Source organism: Staurois parvus, unplaced genomic scaffold (genome assembly GCF_062004578.1).
Source record: "Staurois parvus isolate SC_StPar_1 unplaced genomic scaffold, SC_StPar_1.0 ptg000636l, whole genome shotgun sequence".
Classification (NCBI taxonomy): domain Eukaryota; kingdom Metazoa; phylum Chordata; class Amphibia; order Anura; family Ranidae; genus Staurois; species Staurois parvus.
The window spans coordinates 2,842,076-2,860,260 of record NW_028318432.1 but is presented as its reverse complement, the minus strand read 5'-3'; the positions used below and the strand labels follow the sequence as shown (position 1 = coordinate 2,860,260).

General features: G+C 43.0%; 1 protein-coding gene and 1 pseudogene across 2 annotated transcripts in view; one reads left to right on the top strand and one right to left on the bottom strand.

The window, feature by feature from the left end:
- PLXDC2 (plexin domain containing 2) overlaps positions 1–18,185 on the bottom strand; it is a 696,519-nt gene that overhangs the window by 626,396 nt on the left and 51,938 nt on the right. The gene's annotated exons all lie outside the window — the stretch shown is intronic.
- On the top strand, positions 841–956 carry LOC149449103 (U2 spliceosomal RNA; annotated as a pseudogene).

Below are 18,185 nucleotides of genomic sequence, written 5' to 3'. Positions count from 1 at the left end.
ATATTTTAATTTGTTGGTTCATCTAAATCTGCTCCTCCACATAGGTTGACAATGCTACTGCCCAAGGCTGGCTACATTTCTCCTCTATAAATACAATGGAGGAGTAAGTGGAGCAAACCTAGGAAGGGAAATGTTTTACAGGCTGGATCACCAGGTGAACATAAAGGAAAAAAGACAAAAAAAAAAGAAATGAATGTATCCACCACATTTTGAGACCAGTAAACTGTAACGAATTACATTTTAGTTTTGAGTCTAGATATGCTTTGAATGTATGTTTACATAAATGAGTATGTGTATCTGAATCTGTCTTTCTATCAGACTTCTATATTTCTCTAAACAAGAGGACTCAGAAATTAAAGGGAGGGCAGAAATCCAAGCCAATCAGGGTTCTTCTGTTTTGCAAAAAACTTCCAGTCTCCACTCCTAACCATGTTTACGGAAGACCAGGAAAAGGGGTGGAGTGTGATCTTATAATTGTGCTGCTGCTCCTTTACTATCCAATCAACAGGCAGAGGGGGGCTGGTGATCAAGCTTCTTTGCATAAATGCAAAAAGTAAAGTCACCAGCTTAGCTATGTTGCCTGTCAGGGGTGCTCAGATCACAACTCTGCTCCTTCTTCAGGGCTTGAGCAATCGGTGTTAATACAATCACAACAGAATGCACAGAGACCTGTGTTAAAGTGTTACTAGACCCAAGACCCTGCATTCACTATATCTGCTCTCCCACAGTACACAGAACATGGAAATGCAATTATTTCAGTAAATATAAACTACTAAATTCCTTTTCTCATCAGCAGTTAGAGCAGTCTTGTGTCTTCTATCAGTGTCTAGCTGAGCACTTTTGGCTTCTCGGCCTTTTGGCTAAGATCAAGTGTAGTATCTGTTCTTATCAGTGTCCAGTGGGGGTGCTCCCGGCCATTCTAGCTTTGCGGGGATGGCTGTTGTATAGTACCCTCACTGGTATGATGGGGGTCCGGAAGGCTGGACCGGAGGGACAGAAACCAGGGAGCGCCACGATTCGCTCTGGGGCCTTGGGAGTAATTCCTCTGGGAAAGCTGGAAAGACCCAGTACCTCCTGATTCGGACGGATCTACCTTGGTCTGGCCAGGGGCTGGGGACGCAAAAAGTCCGCAAACTCAGTGCCCCCTGAGGAAGACGCTCTCAGGGGTGTCACTAGTAACACTTGGGTGTGGGACCCCACGGTGTGAAGATGACACATGGCCACTGTTTTTCACCTCTTTTTGCACAGCGCCCTAAGGACCAGGTCTTTTGGCTAAGTCCAGGGCAATTTTTGCTACGGGCCTCAGGGCCTGGTCTGTGCACAATTTGGCACGGTACCACTTTTTTATTTTCCATTTATTTATTTATTTAATTTATTATGCACTCCCACGTTTGTCACTTTTTTCTTTGCTTATGTGTGTGTTTCACGGATGGAGGGTGTGGGTCCTCGGGCCTACCCTGAAGTCTAGGGGGAGGATGTGTGGCCTTTTGGTTCCTTCCTCCCCTGATCCCTAGGGGGCTTTCTCTTCGGGAGAGCCCCCTGGCCTAGTACTGGATGTCCGGCTTCGGCTGGACATAAGGAACGGTGGTCCACCAGGCCTTTTGGCTAGGAGGACCAAATGGGAACCTTGTCCCTGTCAGGAGCTTTGTGCCCTGGGGGATCAGGGTAACGGTTCAACCCCTTCGGGGGTAGGACAAACACACCCCTAAGTGCACTTTTTCGTGTGGTGTTCGCACTTGCACATTTTTTGTGATCACTTACGGGTTTTTCGTTGTAGTTTGCACGTTTGCGGACAAAAAAAAAAATCAGTGTCTAGCTGAGCACTGGTTAAAGCTTATAGGAGGAGTTTTTATTCTCCTCTGACTATCCTATGAGGCTGCAGGACCCCTGACCCTCTATCTGGACAGGGCTGATTAGCCCTGTGCTGATCACATTCACTCTGTCAGGATCCGGGTGTTCTGCGGCATCGCGTCGGGCAGCGCATGCGCAGAACACCAACACTCACTACCCGGCGGGCGGTAGGACCTGGGCGCGCATGGCAGCGTCGGGGTTCGCGCATGCGCACTCGGGATCGCGGCCGTGCGCCTAGCACCAATGACAGCGGGAGGCGGGCTATTTAAACATACGAACAGGTATGTCAAGTTGCCGTTTGGTCTTGTATCTTGTATCCTGTTCCTGTGTTGCTGTATACTTCGTTGCCAACCTCTGCTTGTTCCTGATCCTGCTCTTCTCCTGCTTAACCCCTGGCTTGCCTGACTACTCTTCCGTCTGATCCCTGGTACTGTATTTGCCCGCATCCTGCTGAACCTGGCTTGTGACCTGACCATTCTTACCTCGCTCCTATTGTACCTCGCTGCCCGCATAATACCGACCCAGCCTGTCTGACCACGCATACCGTACCCGACCATCCATCCGGCTCGGATCAGACCAGTGTATCTGTCTGCCTCTTCCAAATTAGATTCAGTTCCTGCACTCCCCTGTCAGTACTCTTTACCACCGCAGGACGCACTCGGGGGTTGCGACCTGGTTCCAGTCTGCACCAAGTCCATCCCCACCATCAGGGGCCCTGGTGAACAGCAGGCTGGGACTTAGACCCCGTGCCCTGAGGGCGTCCATGCAGTGGGCTGCTAGAGACTCTGCCAGGCGGTTATAACACACTCTCCCAAAAGAAAAAAAACTATCTAGCAATACATACCAAACTGAGCATGTGCAGAGTGTCTCCTAGGGCTCTGTACTATCAGCAGATGGATTGGAGACAGTAAAAAGAAGGGGAGGACCAGAGAAGACAAGCTCAAACAGCCATTTTACACAATGCGAAGGATTAACCCCTTAGGTTCTACAGTGAGCAGCACAAAGCATGCTTTACTGCACATACAGACTGATTATACTGTTGTGGGTTTAGTAACACTTTAAGAAATTATAAAGATTGGCGCCTCCCGATGACAGTGTAGGCATCCAGAACATTTGGGCAAAAAAATATTCCAATTATTAACTGTCACTGCCTTATGTGAAGAGAAGTGGAATTATACCGATTTCTTTTTTTTTTTTTTTCTCTCTAAAGGAAATACAGTGCCCTCATAAAGTATTCAGACACCATTCACTTTTTTCAATTTTGTTATGTTGCAGCCTGATAAGACAGTTGTTTAAATTCAGTTTTTCCTCATTAATCTGCACTCGGTATCCCATAACGACAATGTGAAAACAGAATTTTAGAAATATCTGTGAATTTATTAAAAATTAAAATCCTTAAATATTACATTGGCATAAGTATCCAGACCCTTTACAACAACACCTACAATTTAGCTCAGAAGCCTCCCATTTCTCTTGATTGTTGCTGAGCTGTTTCTACACCTTGATTGGAGTCCACCTGTGGTAAATTAAATTGATTGGACGTGATTTGGAAAGGCACACACCTCTATAAAAGGCCTTACTGCTGACATACTGTATCAGAGCAAAAGCCATGAGGTCAAAGGAACTACCTGCAGAGCTCAGAGACAGGATTATTGCAAGGCACAGTTCTGGGGACGGCTCCAAAATCTTCTAAATATTCTAGCTGTCTACTTTTGTTACAGAGTGACAAATCCAACATAAACAGCAAGCTGATTATTATTATTATTATTATACAGTATTTATATAGCACCAGAAAGGTTTGCTTAGCGCTGCACATTATAGTGGGGGACAGAACATGAGACAATATAGTAACAAAACAATACACGAGGGGTTCGAGGGCCCTGCTCTTTCGAGCTTACAATCTAGGAGGGAGGGGATAGTGGTACAGGAGGAGATAGCTGTGAGGGATGGAGTGGTAGGAGGAGTGGAGGAGATGGGCTGTTAAGTGAGGGTGGGGTAGGCTTCCCTGAAGAGATGGGTTTTCAGGGTGCGCATAAAGGTGAGGAGGGTAGGTGACAGTCTGATGGATTGGGGTAGTGAGTTCCATAGGATACCAGGGAGCTAGAAAGTAGGAGGTCTTGTGAGGAGCGAAGAGTACGGGTTGGGTGGTATTTGGGTATCAGGTCGGTGAGGTAGTTTGGGGCAGCGTTATGAATGGCTTTGTACGTCAATGTTAGTATTTTTAATTTAATGCGTTGGGCAATCGGGAGCCAGTGGAGGGAATGACAGAGGGGGGTGGCAGAAGCGGAGCGGTTGGTAAGGTGGATGAGTCTGGCCGCTGAGTTCAGGATAGACTGAAGCGGGGATAGTCTGTGATGAGGTAGGCCGGAGAGGAGGGAGTTGCAGTAGTCCAGACGTGAGATAATAAGGGAGTGAATGAGTTGTTTAGTAGTGTCTGGGGTTAGGAACGTACGTATTTTGGAGATGTTGCGGAGGTGGAGCCTGCATGAGTTTGCCAGTGATTGGACATGGGGTTGGAAGGACAGGTTTGAGTCTGGAGTGACACCTAGGACTTTGGCTTGGGGGGTGGGACTGATGGTGGCTTTGTTGGTCATGATGGAGAGGATGGGGGGGGGGGGGCGCGGGCTGGAGGGAGAATTAGGAGCTCGGTTTTGGAAAGGTTCAATTTGAGGAAATGGAGCAACATCCAGTCTGATATGATTCAGTAGGTGGGCGATACCGGCAGAGACTGAAGGGGTGAGTTGAGGGGTGGAGAGGTAAATTTGCGTGTCATCGGCGTAGAGGTGATAGTTGAAGCCGTGGGAGTGTATCAGTTTGCCGAGGGAGGAGGTGTAGATGGAGAAGAGAAGGGGTCCGAGGACAGAGCCTTGGGGGATCCCAACATAGAGGGGGAGAGATCTTAGTCCTATTAGATTATGGCAGCCCTGGAAGGAGATTGTGTTCCAAACCAGAGGTGGCATCTAAGCAGGCACTGTGTGCTATCACATTTCCTGTCATGACTAGTCCTGTAAATACAATATTCTATTAAAAGATTTGCATGGATAGGGTAGAGTGTGGCATTTGCATTTTTACTTATATATTTTCCTAATTTGGATATTAGCGTGCCTTTTAATGTCTTGTACAAATGAAGTTTTGTTGGTTCCCTGTTAAGTCGACATATAAAAGTTTTGTGAAGTTTGGCTGTGATGATAACTCATATTCTAAACAGTATTTCGGCTTAGATGTCTGCTGGCTACATTCCCTTTAAACATGTTACGATGTTTGCAGCTCTGCATATCAAATACAAACCTTAAGATACTCTGTCGATGATAACATCAGACAACACAGTCCGGACCCCGCCTGAAGCTCCTGCTTCCTGACGTTCACCCTGGTGCCTTCAAGATTCTTTCTCCTAAAGCTAACCGAGCTGCAAAGAAATTCAGTAACAAGCTCAGAATATCAATTTACTGGAGAATGTCTTATGCTGTGCAAATGCACATAGCAGAAAGCACCTTAAACTATATCTTTACCCAAACACTTAAACTGAACATGGCGTGTAACACCTTCTATATATATGTTCTGTTTTCAGTTAAATAATAAAGGCAAAGTATATCCACAGGCACTTCCTTTCCCAGGGTGACAACGCTTACTCAGTGCTTGTAGGTGGTTGGTATGTTGAGCAGCTGCTTCTGCACTTGACAGGTGGTAATCTTGCTCTGGCAGGTGGCAGTGTGGGTAGTATGGCAAAGATCTGCAGATCACTTACTTCTTGGTTAACTGCCAAAGGCAGACAGCATCCACATAATCACTGGTTACTTTTGGTACTAGGGGAACCTTTCAGAGGACTGACTTGGCCTCTGCACTGGGCTCAAGGCGGCCATTTTGGGGCAGCCTGTGTCTAAGTGGACCTGAAATTTGGGTAGCTATCTTGGACACAGAGAGGCTATATAATGTATATCCCCTGCTGGGTTTTTTTTGAGGACCTGCAGTGTGGGAAAGGTGGAACCAACAAGAGACAACTACTAGTAAGTACGCTTAGGAAAATGACAGAAAAATACCCAACACAGAGTGACAGACTGTAAGGGCATATAACAGGCTCCTATGTGCACTGTCCCATAATGATTAATAAAATGAAACATGGACACCATTTGCGCTTTATGGAGTAACTAGAGTGATTACTAATATCAATATCTGATCTATGTCTTTTGATACCCTTCCCGGGATACGGTATTTTGTATCAATTTTAACTATTATTGGAGAGTTTTGTAATCTGCATAGAATGCTCCACCCCCTCCTGGGGGTCTTGCATTGTTAGCGGAATAATCTGTATGTATTGTTATGTGATGGTCTACATTTCAATAATAAAGTGATTTTAAAGATATTTTTGTTGCAGTGCCTCTAAAGGAGTAGAGAAAGCTTACAAATTGGCCTACATATTCCTGGGATACTGTGTGATGTTTGGGGAAGAACCATTGTCACTAGGGTTGCCACCTCATCCCTTTGAAACCGAACACATATTACTTACACAGGTTCTGGGGCTAATTTAATACAGATAAGGCACTAAGGTTGGCCATACATTATGCAATTTTCTTAAGATTTTTGGTTTAGATTTACCAAAAACCATATAATAGGAGATCAAACCTAACAACACTTTCAATTGTATCCAATTAGGCAGGCTCTTGCACTACACAGTTATTATTATTATTATTATTCAGTATTTATATAGTGCTAAAAGGTTTGCTGTACATTGTAGTGGGGGACAGTACATGAGACAATACAGTAACAATACACAAGGGGTTCGAGGGCCCAGGTCTTTCGAGCTTACAATCTAGGAGGGCGGGGATAGTGGTACAGGAGGAAGTGGCTGTGGGGGATGGAGTGGTAGGAGGAGTGGAGGAGATCGGCTGTTAGGTAAGGACGGGGTAGGCTTCCCTGAAGAGATGGGTTTTCAGGGTGCGCCTAAAGGTGAGGAGGGTAGGTGACAGTCTGATGGATTGGGGTAGTGAGTTTCAGAGGATGGGGGAAGTCCTGGAAAAGTCCTGCAGTCGGGCGTGGGAGGTGGAGACCAATATATATATAGTTGAAGGTAAATCTAAAGGAAATTGGGCAGAAATTGGACAGAAAATTGTATAGTGCATGGCATGCCTAAGTGAGTTTAATTACCACCTAATCAGCCACAGAACCTGTGTAATTAATGTGTTCAGTTTTAAAGGGATGAGGTGGCAATCCTAATTGTCACTCAGACTACTATCCAGATCGGTGCATCATAGCTTCAATCCTCTAGATCAGGGGTGTCCAAACTATGGCCTTCCAGGTGTTGACGAACTGCAAGTCCCATGAGGCCTTGCAAGACTCTGACAGCCACAACCAAGACTCCCACAGGCATGATGGGACTTGTAGTACTTCAACAGCTGGAGAGTCGTAGTTTGGAGACCCCTGCTCTAGAAGGACTTTTTTTCTGCTGCTAGATGTCCTCAGTCTGATGGCAAGCATCATTCAGCCCATTTCTTCTTAGCACAGGTCATCCTGGACTTGCCCCAGCCTGTGCATGGACAGTGAAAGGAGCACCAGCACAGTGATGAGCTCACCTCTCTGTCACTCTGCTCTCTCCTCTTACGAGCATGCTTCTTGTTAGCACAATAATTGATTGGCTCCTTGTACTGCTTCTTGCTCTCATGCTGCAGCCCTTCTGTACAGGGATGGCAAGAGACTGATATCAGATCAAATCCTTGCATGTAAAATATGCTTTTAATGATGTAATAGTGATTACAGAGATCCATTGCTTGATATCTGCCTGGAGTTCAGTTTTAAATAAAGATAGTAAAGCTGACATTTTTTAAAAAAGCCTAAAAGAAGCTGAAGGAGATCAGCACTACTGAGATGAAAAAAAAGATAAAATCAGGTTTTACGGAAAAAAGAACATGGCAGTTTTTGTTATGTACAGCACCTTAACAAAATAATTGGGATTAGGGTTTACTTATACTTTGACTGAATAGGCGGGAAACAAAAATGAGGACCTAGTCATGGATCTGGCTACTGTAACCTGGTTCAAGCCAACAACACTCTACCTGCTAGCAGTAATGGCTCAGGCCAACTTGCAGTCTCCTGGTGAACGGCTCCATTGGATGGGGCAAAAGTTCAAGATGCCATGGTTAGCAAAGATACAATAACGTAACCGTAGGTGACAACAAATCATAAAGCTTATCAGTTTCTACAAAAGTATCTAGTAAGGACTCTTTCACACATGCAGCACCTCCGAAAAGCAATCTGCAGTGAAACCCTTTTCAGAGGTAGTTTAGAGCTGGTTGACAGGTGTTCAGGAGGGAATATGCTGTCATCTGAATGGCTATTTTTGAATCAAGTGGAAATTTTTCATTGACCATGCTGTAATCACATGTCTTAGCTATGGTTGTGACGCAGTCCAGTTGACTTGAATGTGGTGTGGATGGCAATCGGCACGACCTACCAATCATAAAAAGCTTTGGCAATATATTCAAATGTGTCTGCTGCCCATGTTAACTAGCCAGTTGGCAGTAAAAACATTGATCAACCACCTGCTTCCACATTTGTGAGGCTAAATGCTTTCCTCTGTAGGAATGCCACATTTTAGAAAGAATGTAATTTTCACTACTTACCGCCTTCCTTGACATCCCTTTAAAATGTTCTGAATGCCCGGTGGGTGGGAAGGATTGGCCACAATGTCACTACTGTGATTGGCTTTCACAATAGTCACATGATCAGCAGCCAGTCCTGCTGACTACTGATCAGTGGTGTATTTAGGTTTTGTGCCACCCTAGGCAACACAAAAATCGTCCGCAACCCCCCCCTTTTCAAAGGGAGAGTCTAAAACCAGCCAACACCATCCTGCCCCCCAACTCCCCACCCCCCTACCTGAGAAAGCCTTCCACTACCACAACCCTCCATACACTGGCCACCCCCCAATGAGAGAGAGAAAGACACTCATCTGCACAGCTTAAGACATTCCCTGGAATGAGAGTCAGACTCTTCATACACCATTAAGTGTCCTTTCTTCTAGGGAGAGGTGCTGCCCCCCTGAAAAATGCCGCCCTAGGCAAATGCCTTGTTTGCCTTGCAGTAAATACACCCCTGCTACTGATCATTAGCGGGGATCAAGAGTTGCCTTTGACAGCTCGGTGTCTGTGCTGGGAGTGTGCAGTGAGTGCGCTCTCACCACACAAACATCGGCTTCTCAGTGACACATAGATAGGTGTGACATGTGAGCATTAAAGCCCACCCTTTTGCTGCTGTACATATGTGTTACACGGGCTGCAGCAGGTTAAGAGTTCTTGCATATGGGAGCCTGAGCTGATTCAAAGTAAAAGGGTGTTTTCTCACTGCTTTGCTGAAAAAGCACATTAAAAAACCCATATGCAGTTTTGATGTGTTTCTGGTGCATTTTCTGGCTGCCTGATTCCTAGCATGGACATGGACATGTGACTCAAAAAACACACCAAAAATGCAACATTGGTCCTTTTTGATGTGTTTACCATTCATTTCAATGGGGGGGGGGGCTGAGTTTTTGGTGCACTTTGGAAAAGCACACCAAAGACACAGCATGCAGGACTTTTCAAAATGCTCTGCACTCACAGCACAGTAGTGTGAAGTATCCTATCATATTTAAAGAGAAATATTTTTATTGCGTTTTTCTTGCATTTGCAGCAAGGTAAAAACACATCAGTGTGAAAGGGCCCAAATTCCTGCATTTCTTCGCCCACCACATTGACATAAATGTGAACAAGTAGATGCTACGCCCAGAGATAATCCCCACGGATATCGGTGCTCTGGCTCTGTGTACCTTCCCAGCACAAATGCAACTGAATGATGAGGATTGGTATAGCCGGCACTCGTCTTCCTGAATAATAAACTTTATTGAGCGAGTAAAATGTGCATATAAAATGGTTTACGCGTTTCGGCAATGCGCTTTAGTCATATTATTCGGAAAGATGAGTGACAACTATACCAATCCTCATCATTCCATTGACATAAATGGCTGTGTATGGCTGGCCTCTGGATACTAACGGAAACATGAATATAAGTTATGCAAAAAAAAAAAACATTTACTATTTATGACATAGAGTATGAATGTACATTATAGAATTGCACTGCCATATAACCCCGGAGTACAGCCATTCATGTCAATGGGATGGAGAACCCAAAATTTACAATGAATGGGCTCAGACACCCATGTGCAAGAAGCATCAAAAAGACAAAAAAGGGGCAAACCAGCCTTGTGTATTATCCTTAAAAAATATAAAACTTTTCTCTTTTAAAATAAATAAAAAAAACAACAAAAGTGTCCAAAATATCAAAACAATCCCCACAAGTGTAAACAATTGTTCAGCAAAATCTCTTTTTTCTTCTTTCAACCACAAGTCTCTTTCTCAACACCCGCAAATTCTGATGACAATATACCTCAAAAGAAAAAAACTCAACATAGTGTCATACCTTTTAAATAATAAATACACAGGTGCCACTCACTGTGCAACATGCAATAATACTGTGAGAGAAAAAAAAAAAAAAAAAATATATATATATATATATATATATATATGTGTATGTGTGTGTTAATCTATATGCGAATATCTACATACACGCATATATTTTTAAATGTTTCTCTGTGTAACCAAATTATTTATAAGTGAAACACTCACACATCGTGTCCACTACAAAATCTGTGAAAGCAACTCAAGTATATCACTGCAAATGTGTATAACCACACTCTATATTCATCAGTGATCACCTTAAACCCTACACACACCCAAAACCAACACTCTCCAACTCGTGTGCTGATGGATAATTACCCTATATATAAAATGACAGGGCATAACACAATTCTGGGTTAACTTCTTATCAGTAGGGTTGCATCCAGTATTAAGGTTTTTCTTCCATTATCTGCGTATATTAATAAAAATGCTACACAGTTCTCTTTCCTGAGGAAAATGTAGCTTCAAGGCTCTCTTCAGTGCTGACAACATGGGCACATTTTTATTATTTAAAAGATATGACACTATGTTGAGTTTTTCTCTTTTGAGGTATATTGTTATCAGAATGTACGGGTGTTGAGAAAGAGACTTGTTGAAAGAAGAAAAAAGATTTTGCTGAACAATTGTTTACACTTGTGGGGATTGTTTTGATATTTTGGACACTTTTGTTGTTTTTTTTATTTATTTTAAAAGAGAAAAGTTTTATATTTTTTTTGTTTGATTAGCCTTCAAGGGTGGAGGTGGATGACTTTTCTGGGATATTATATGGAAATTTTGTGCTGTGTATTTGAATATATTTGTGTATTATCCTTGCCACCATTTATTAATAAAGAAATAAAATAACACTCACAAAAGAGTTGCAAACCCCAGCCTGAGAGCAGCTCTAAAACTTTGATGTTCAATAACTGGACACATCTTGGCAAAAGCGAGCTTACATGTTTCGAGGGGTATACCCTCTTCTTCAGAGCGAACTTGTCAAGTACCTTTCAGCATTTATATTTTTCACATGCACCGAGAGCTAATGGCCTGTGTGCAGGAATCCTAAGATGCCTCCTAAGATTCTGCTATTCAGCACAACTTTTCAAGATCGAATTTTGGAAACAAGTTCAACTCTTGACACCTCCACATTGATCACACCAAGGAAACAGGACATAGAAAAATATTTTATTGCACATTTATTTTTCTATAACCAGAAGTGGCGAGATACAAAAAAAAGCCTCCCCTTCCTTGTAAATAAAACGTTTCATTTCTGTCATTTTAATTGCCACCGCAAGCCCTCCAAATGTGAAAGGAGAGATATTGGCTCTCAGCGTCCACTTAGAGTCCTGTTAAGGATGATGTTTTGTGGATTTAGTGTTGCAGACATTCTTTCTGCTTGATAGCTTCCCTGTAGAACCGTGCCTGTTGTTTTGTCACTGCCACTTTGATAGATAAAAAAGCAGCATGTGTGGATACGGGCCATTGCTCTTGCTGCTAATAACCTGCCAGGTGAGCATCAAACATTGTAACAGCAGAATAACGATGACTAGTTTGGGTGGAAAAACTCAGCAACATGTAGGAGAAGATCCTCTTCTTCGTAGCCTACGCTAAATTGCAAGCGGAGGAGGTTTATTCAAGACAATATTGGTTTTACCAGCTTTAAGTGGTACTGAAAAGGAGGTATTATCCAGTAAGACTTTCCGTGAGGTCTATTAAAGCTGAACGCCAGCCTTACATTCAGTCTCACACAGCTGTACAGACTTCCCTACTATACTGAAATTGCTTACTCCATTTGTACTGCATACTCTAAGCTTCTCATAGTGTGCATTAGAAGCTGCAACACGTCAAATAGAGCTGTCTCATTTTCTGGCTGGAGAACATCCAACACCTTCTGGCCTTTTCCTTGGAAGCTTGATTGCTCCTAGCCCACACCTTTAATCCATTGGATTTCAGTTATTTCACACATGGAGGTACAGCTGGCATTACCTAGGGCAGTCTGGATGAAAGTGAGTCTACCTAGGAATGCCCACTCCCCCAGATTGATATCCCCTTATCACATGTTTAGATTTAGAACTCTCAAAAGCCAGTCCTACTATCAGGGCTGAGAGCTCTTGACAGGAGTACTGAGACAGGATGCTATGGAATTTTCATGAAGCTATGAACAGCACCCTGTTGGCATCTCCCATCAGCTATGGTCTACCTTCATTGTATAGAGAAGCACAGAGATGCAGTGATGATGTCACTGGGTCTAAGTTGAAGATGAACTCCAGGAAATGTAAAATTTCTTCTTTGCAGTGTAGCTGCACCCACAGCACAGAGCTTAACTGCTTATTTAGGTCTAGGGGGCATGGAAAAGCAGATTTACTTACACAATTCTTTGCTCCGGCAGTCCATTGTGCCTTATGCTGTAAGTCCCTTCTCCCTTTTGTCTTTTAAATCTTTTCCATTATGCTCTGGTCTAAGGTTCCCCTGACATTATCAAAACTGATATGGGGACTATAATCCTACACTGGATATGAGGATGCTGAGGAACAGTCAATTGTTGGAGCATGGGGAAGCTTCGTCTGCTGGTGAAGTGGAGAATTGGGTAAGCACGTTTACCCCTAGATGGTACAACCCCACTGAAAAGGGGATTTTCATTTTTCTTGGAGTTGGTCTTTAAGCTATGTAATGAAAACACAAAGGTTTTATTTAGAAATGTCATTAATGATGGGGAGATGGGGGAACCTAGGAAGGCAAAACATAAGCAAATTACCGTATTTTTTGCTCCATAAGATGCACCTGACCATAAGACGCACCTAGGTTTTAGAGGCAGAAAACAGGAAAAAAAAATTCTGAACTAATGGACTGCAGACATAGTAGAGGAGATGACCAGAGACTGCGGACATAGTACAGGAGATGACCAGAGACTGCGGACACAGTACAGGGGATGACCAGAGACTGCGGACACAATACAGGGGATGACCAGAGACTGCGGACACAGTACAGGGATGACCAGAGACTGCGGACAGTACAGGGATGACTGCTGACCTTTGGGGAGGTGGGGAGCGGGTACCTGAATTTGACAGGTACCCGCTCTTACTTCCGCAGAGTTTTTCTTTGATATTACCTGTTCCTCTATCCAGCCGCGCGCTGTCTACCCGGCTTCTGTAGTGTGGGCGCTCGGCGCGCATGCGCGAGAAGCGCTGCGCTTTGTGATTGGTCCGGCGGCTTCTGGGATCTGTCATGTGTCCCAGGTACCGCCTTACCAAAGAGCACCGCTTCTTGCGCATGCGCACTTGGGACCCGGCTGTCACACACACAACAGAAGCCGGGAAGACAGTGCGCCGCTGGATAGAGGAACAGGTAAGATCCCACTGCAGAGCTGAGCGGCTGGCCCGGTATTCTGACACGGCGGCGGTGAAAATACCAGACCGGCCGCTCTATATTCGCTCCATAAGACGCACTGACATTTTCCCCCCTTTTTTTGGGGGAAAAAAGTGCGTCTTATGGAGCGAAAAATACGGTAGACTATGGCTTTATTTCCTTACTGGTAAAAAAAAATGCTTATAATGAGAACCCAGCCAGCGGACAGACTGTACAAACCTACAAATCTTCTGAGATGGGATACATTATAGCATAAGGTATGCAGGCAAAGGCCACCCCCACCCCCTCTTGCCTTTTAATTAATCACTGAAGTGGACCTTAACTGTATCTGAGCATCCCAAACTGAAAATGCTATTTAATACATTTTTAATATTCAAAACAAACACCCCCATCCATCCCTGTCTCCATGCTTTATTTATTGAGAAAGCTCTTTGAAAAACACCCCCTACATTTCCAGCCCCGGTCATCTTCAATAAAGGCAGATTATTCATGTAGCATTGACTTCCTGGAAATCATCTACCCTTAGCTCAGGCACACAGGCAGGGGGTGTGTTTAGCTGAGAAAGCCCCTCCTCCAGATGAAAATTAAAAAATGCCCATGAAGACTCCTGGGATGTATGACATAATTTTAGCCTAGGCCAGAAACCAGGAAGCAACTGAATACATTTAAAAAAAAAACATTTAAAACAAGTAATTGGGCACTCCTACATGTTATACTTTTTACCCCAGCATTAAATGAATTTCAATTTTATCTGTTCCTGGGCTTGTGACTCTATTGACTTCCACAGGGTTGGGAGCGCTCCTTTATTTGTTGTTTTGTGCTCATGTCTCATTGCTGGTCGGATGAGTTATTGGAGCTGCTCATACTGTGGTTATCTACATATCCCCTGAAACCTCACTACGCTTGGTATTTGCACCTTGAACAAGTAATATCGTCCTATCTGTTTACTAATCCTGCCAGCATAAGGATTCAAAATAGTTCATGCTTATTGAGAGAGTTTATTTCTGCTTTAAGAAATAATTGGCTTAATCTACAAGTGTTTTTTTTTACCACTACCTTTTCTTTATACTGGCTTTTCAATATATTAAATGCAATTTTTGGTTGGAAAAAATGAAGTACACAGCAGGGCCCATTTTGTTTTCCTTTTTTTTTTTCCTTTTATGACAGATTCTTATTAAAGTTCTTATACTTACAGTGAACATATCCAAATATAATGATTCTAAAGGCAACCATAGATCACTTCTAAATTGTGACTATTTTTAAAACACCAAATCGTGGCTTAGAATTATGAAATTTTAATGGTTTCCAATTATGTTAATTGCTATTCATTAGTGATATTTTCAAATGTTTATGTATAAGTTAAACAGAACCAAGAGAAATTACTAACTCGCCCCCTTGGCCCATAATTGTGGGACTCATTTTGTCTAAAAGGCTAGATATAAAAAATGTGATTCATGGTTTTCTCATGCCGTGTGACAGTTCCCACTCTACTTGTCTGTTATTGGCACAGATTTATTGGATGGCTTTACCTTGCAATTGTTATGGTCTCTGGTTGATGCCATCAGTAGGCTTTGGATGGTCAAATTTCTGTGTTAAATCTATGATTAGGATAGGCATTTAGGATATGTTATGCCAAATTGCATATAACATGACATAGCGGTGAGCAAATCTGCCTGAGTTCGGTTTTCAAACCTTGCTCAAAGTTTGGAAAATTTTTAGCAAAACCTTTTGAATTCAATAGGGGAAGGGGGGAGGGGGGTTGTTATTCAATTCAGGTAATTTGTGGGGCTAATGTTAAGCTATCGTCATGGGATGCCAGACACTGCCATGGCAGACAAGCACCAATGCCAAAATTAAAAACATTTACTATACACAATAGTCAATTCTTCCCAATAGCAACACACGCTAACAATATGATTGATTTAAGCCCACTGTTTTATAATTAGGGGTTGGATTTATCAAATCCTTCAGATTATTGGCTCTTGTGACTCAGCAGACTAGGGAGCAAAAGTTATGCACTACGTTATGTGTTGTTCCTTATGTCTGGTGGCTAACCTAAACAGATTTGAAGACAAAAGTTGGCTATTTGTGAACCCTGGGAACTTGCCACAATCCTATGGTAGTTGCAAACCCAAACCTCATCCCTATTATTAGATTATCAGTCACTGCTGTCTGTTGTCTGCCGGTATGTTGGATATAAGTATGCTGTGTACATTCAATAAAGCTGTGGCCTTACCCAAGCAGGTTGGGTTTTTGTTTGGTATGGCTGTTGTTATAACTATTCATCACAGTAGGGCTGAGAGGGCAGAGATATTGAAGATCAAAACCAAGTACATTAAACATCATAAATAATACAATAGAACACAAATTATTTTTGTTGGAATATTATAGCCATATCTTTTATTAAATAAAATATAATTTAGACACCAACTCTTCAAAAACATACAAGAATCCAAACCATTAAACCCAGGTCCTTGACAGTGTCACCCAATAACATGTTCCTTTGGAAATCCATTGCCAGCCATTCACAACTAGCTTGGTGGGTGCACACCAGTAATTTTACACCTTTATTTGCCTGGAATAAACTCAGTAAGTACTTCCTTCATGAACAGCACATAATTATACATATTTGTGACCATTAAGATTGAACCAGCTGTCCAACATTACCAACGATCTTATTTTTGACACTATCAAAGACCTGCCAATGCTGTGACAATAATACAAAATGTCCCACAACACCCCTATTCTCTTCTCAACCCTCAGTTACCCAAACGTATGCACGGCTAATCATATCCATACTCACACATCTACTAAGAGGGTGGGCTGGTAGGCCAAATTGCTCACCATGCTGTCTGTTCCTCCTCCAAGTTTCCCTAAGGACCACCTCCTCCCTGCTCCCTACATCATATCTTTAAACCATTCCCCACCCATTCTTAACCCTTATCCTGCCTTCCAGCCCACCCTGTCATTTGCCCTAAGTGCTCAGGGCAGCCCCGATGTACATCAATCTTGTACACTCCCATATAATATTTCTACTTGTGTACTGTACAGACCAGGGGCGGACTGACAACTCATGGGGCCCCCGGGCAATAGGGGATCATAGGGCCCCTGTGTCCTTGCCTACTCTCAAAAAGCCTATAAAAAAGGTACCAGGGGCATTTCATGGGACCCCCTACTGACCCTGGGCCCTTGGGCAGTGCCCAAGTGCTCGAATGGTCAGTCTGCCCCTGGTACAGACTAAGGAACAGCTTTACCTAACGTTCTGAAGAATCCATCATGTTTAATGGCAAATTGCTGAAGAAAGAGGTTACAAAGCACGGCTGTCAGCATTTTCAAGATCCAGTCAAGATACAAATTATATGCACAGTTCCTGCAACAGACTGCCTTCTGTATTTTGATTAATATTCCCTCTAACTATGACAATATAATTTGCATAGTCTACTTATGTGGGCAAGATTAAATTACTGGCCATGAATACTGATTAGGCTAATATGATTATTGTAATCAATAGTTCTTGATTTTCTCCACTTTATTTAACTTCTTGAATTATATTTCCCATTAATGTATTCTTTCAGGGATTGTTTCGGAGTTCTCTGTACAAGCAGGGATAGGAGCTTTTTTATATGGTTCTAGGAAAGTGAATATTGCTCTTTGTCTGAATTTAGAACAGGGCCTAGACTTGTGAGTAGATTACAGAGGCCTAAGTCTATAGTGCCAGGATAGACAAGGTCATGACCAGACCTCAGCACCAGGTTCAGCCTGGTAATATGCATCCCAAGGGACTCGATTTTTAGGCAAATACCTTAAAAATTATACTTTTAATAGCGCTTTAAAAACCTGTTGATCCTGTCAGAAATCCAGTGAGTTCATATACTTTCGTGCACTCTGTAATGCTAACTCAGTGTCATCAACTCTACGCAGTTTACCTCTGTGGACTGCTAAGCACCTGCTGCCTGTTACTGAGATAACTAGAGGGAAGGTGCTCTGTCTTCCAAATTTCTGGCAGGATCACCAGATGAAAATAAAGGGAAAACTAATGTAACCACCACACTTAAGCACTGGTAAACTGCAGTGTATTAAATGTTTGTTCTAGGGATTATATACACTATAAAGGGAACTTGTTAACACTGAAATATGAATGCCACTGCAAACATTTTTTTTAGGTGCAAGCTCTGGAGCTATCACCTTCCTCCATCTTTACTTGCTAAGGTAGGCCATACATTAACCATTTTCTTTTAGGCTGAACGAAAAAAAATTATCCAATTCCCTCTTCTACACATTCAAGGTGGATGGATGAATCCTCCCCACTGAGCCTTTGTATTCTGACAGCGGGGAGACTTCAGAATACCATGATCAGTGCTGCTAGCTATAGCCAGTGGCACTGATTCATCAGGAACAACCTGACAGACTGGGTGTACAGAAGTCTATAGGTCCCTGCTGAACCAATCGATTTTCGATCCATGTATAGCAGGCTAAAGCTTTAAATATCTTGCCAATGCAATTGAC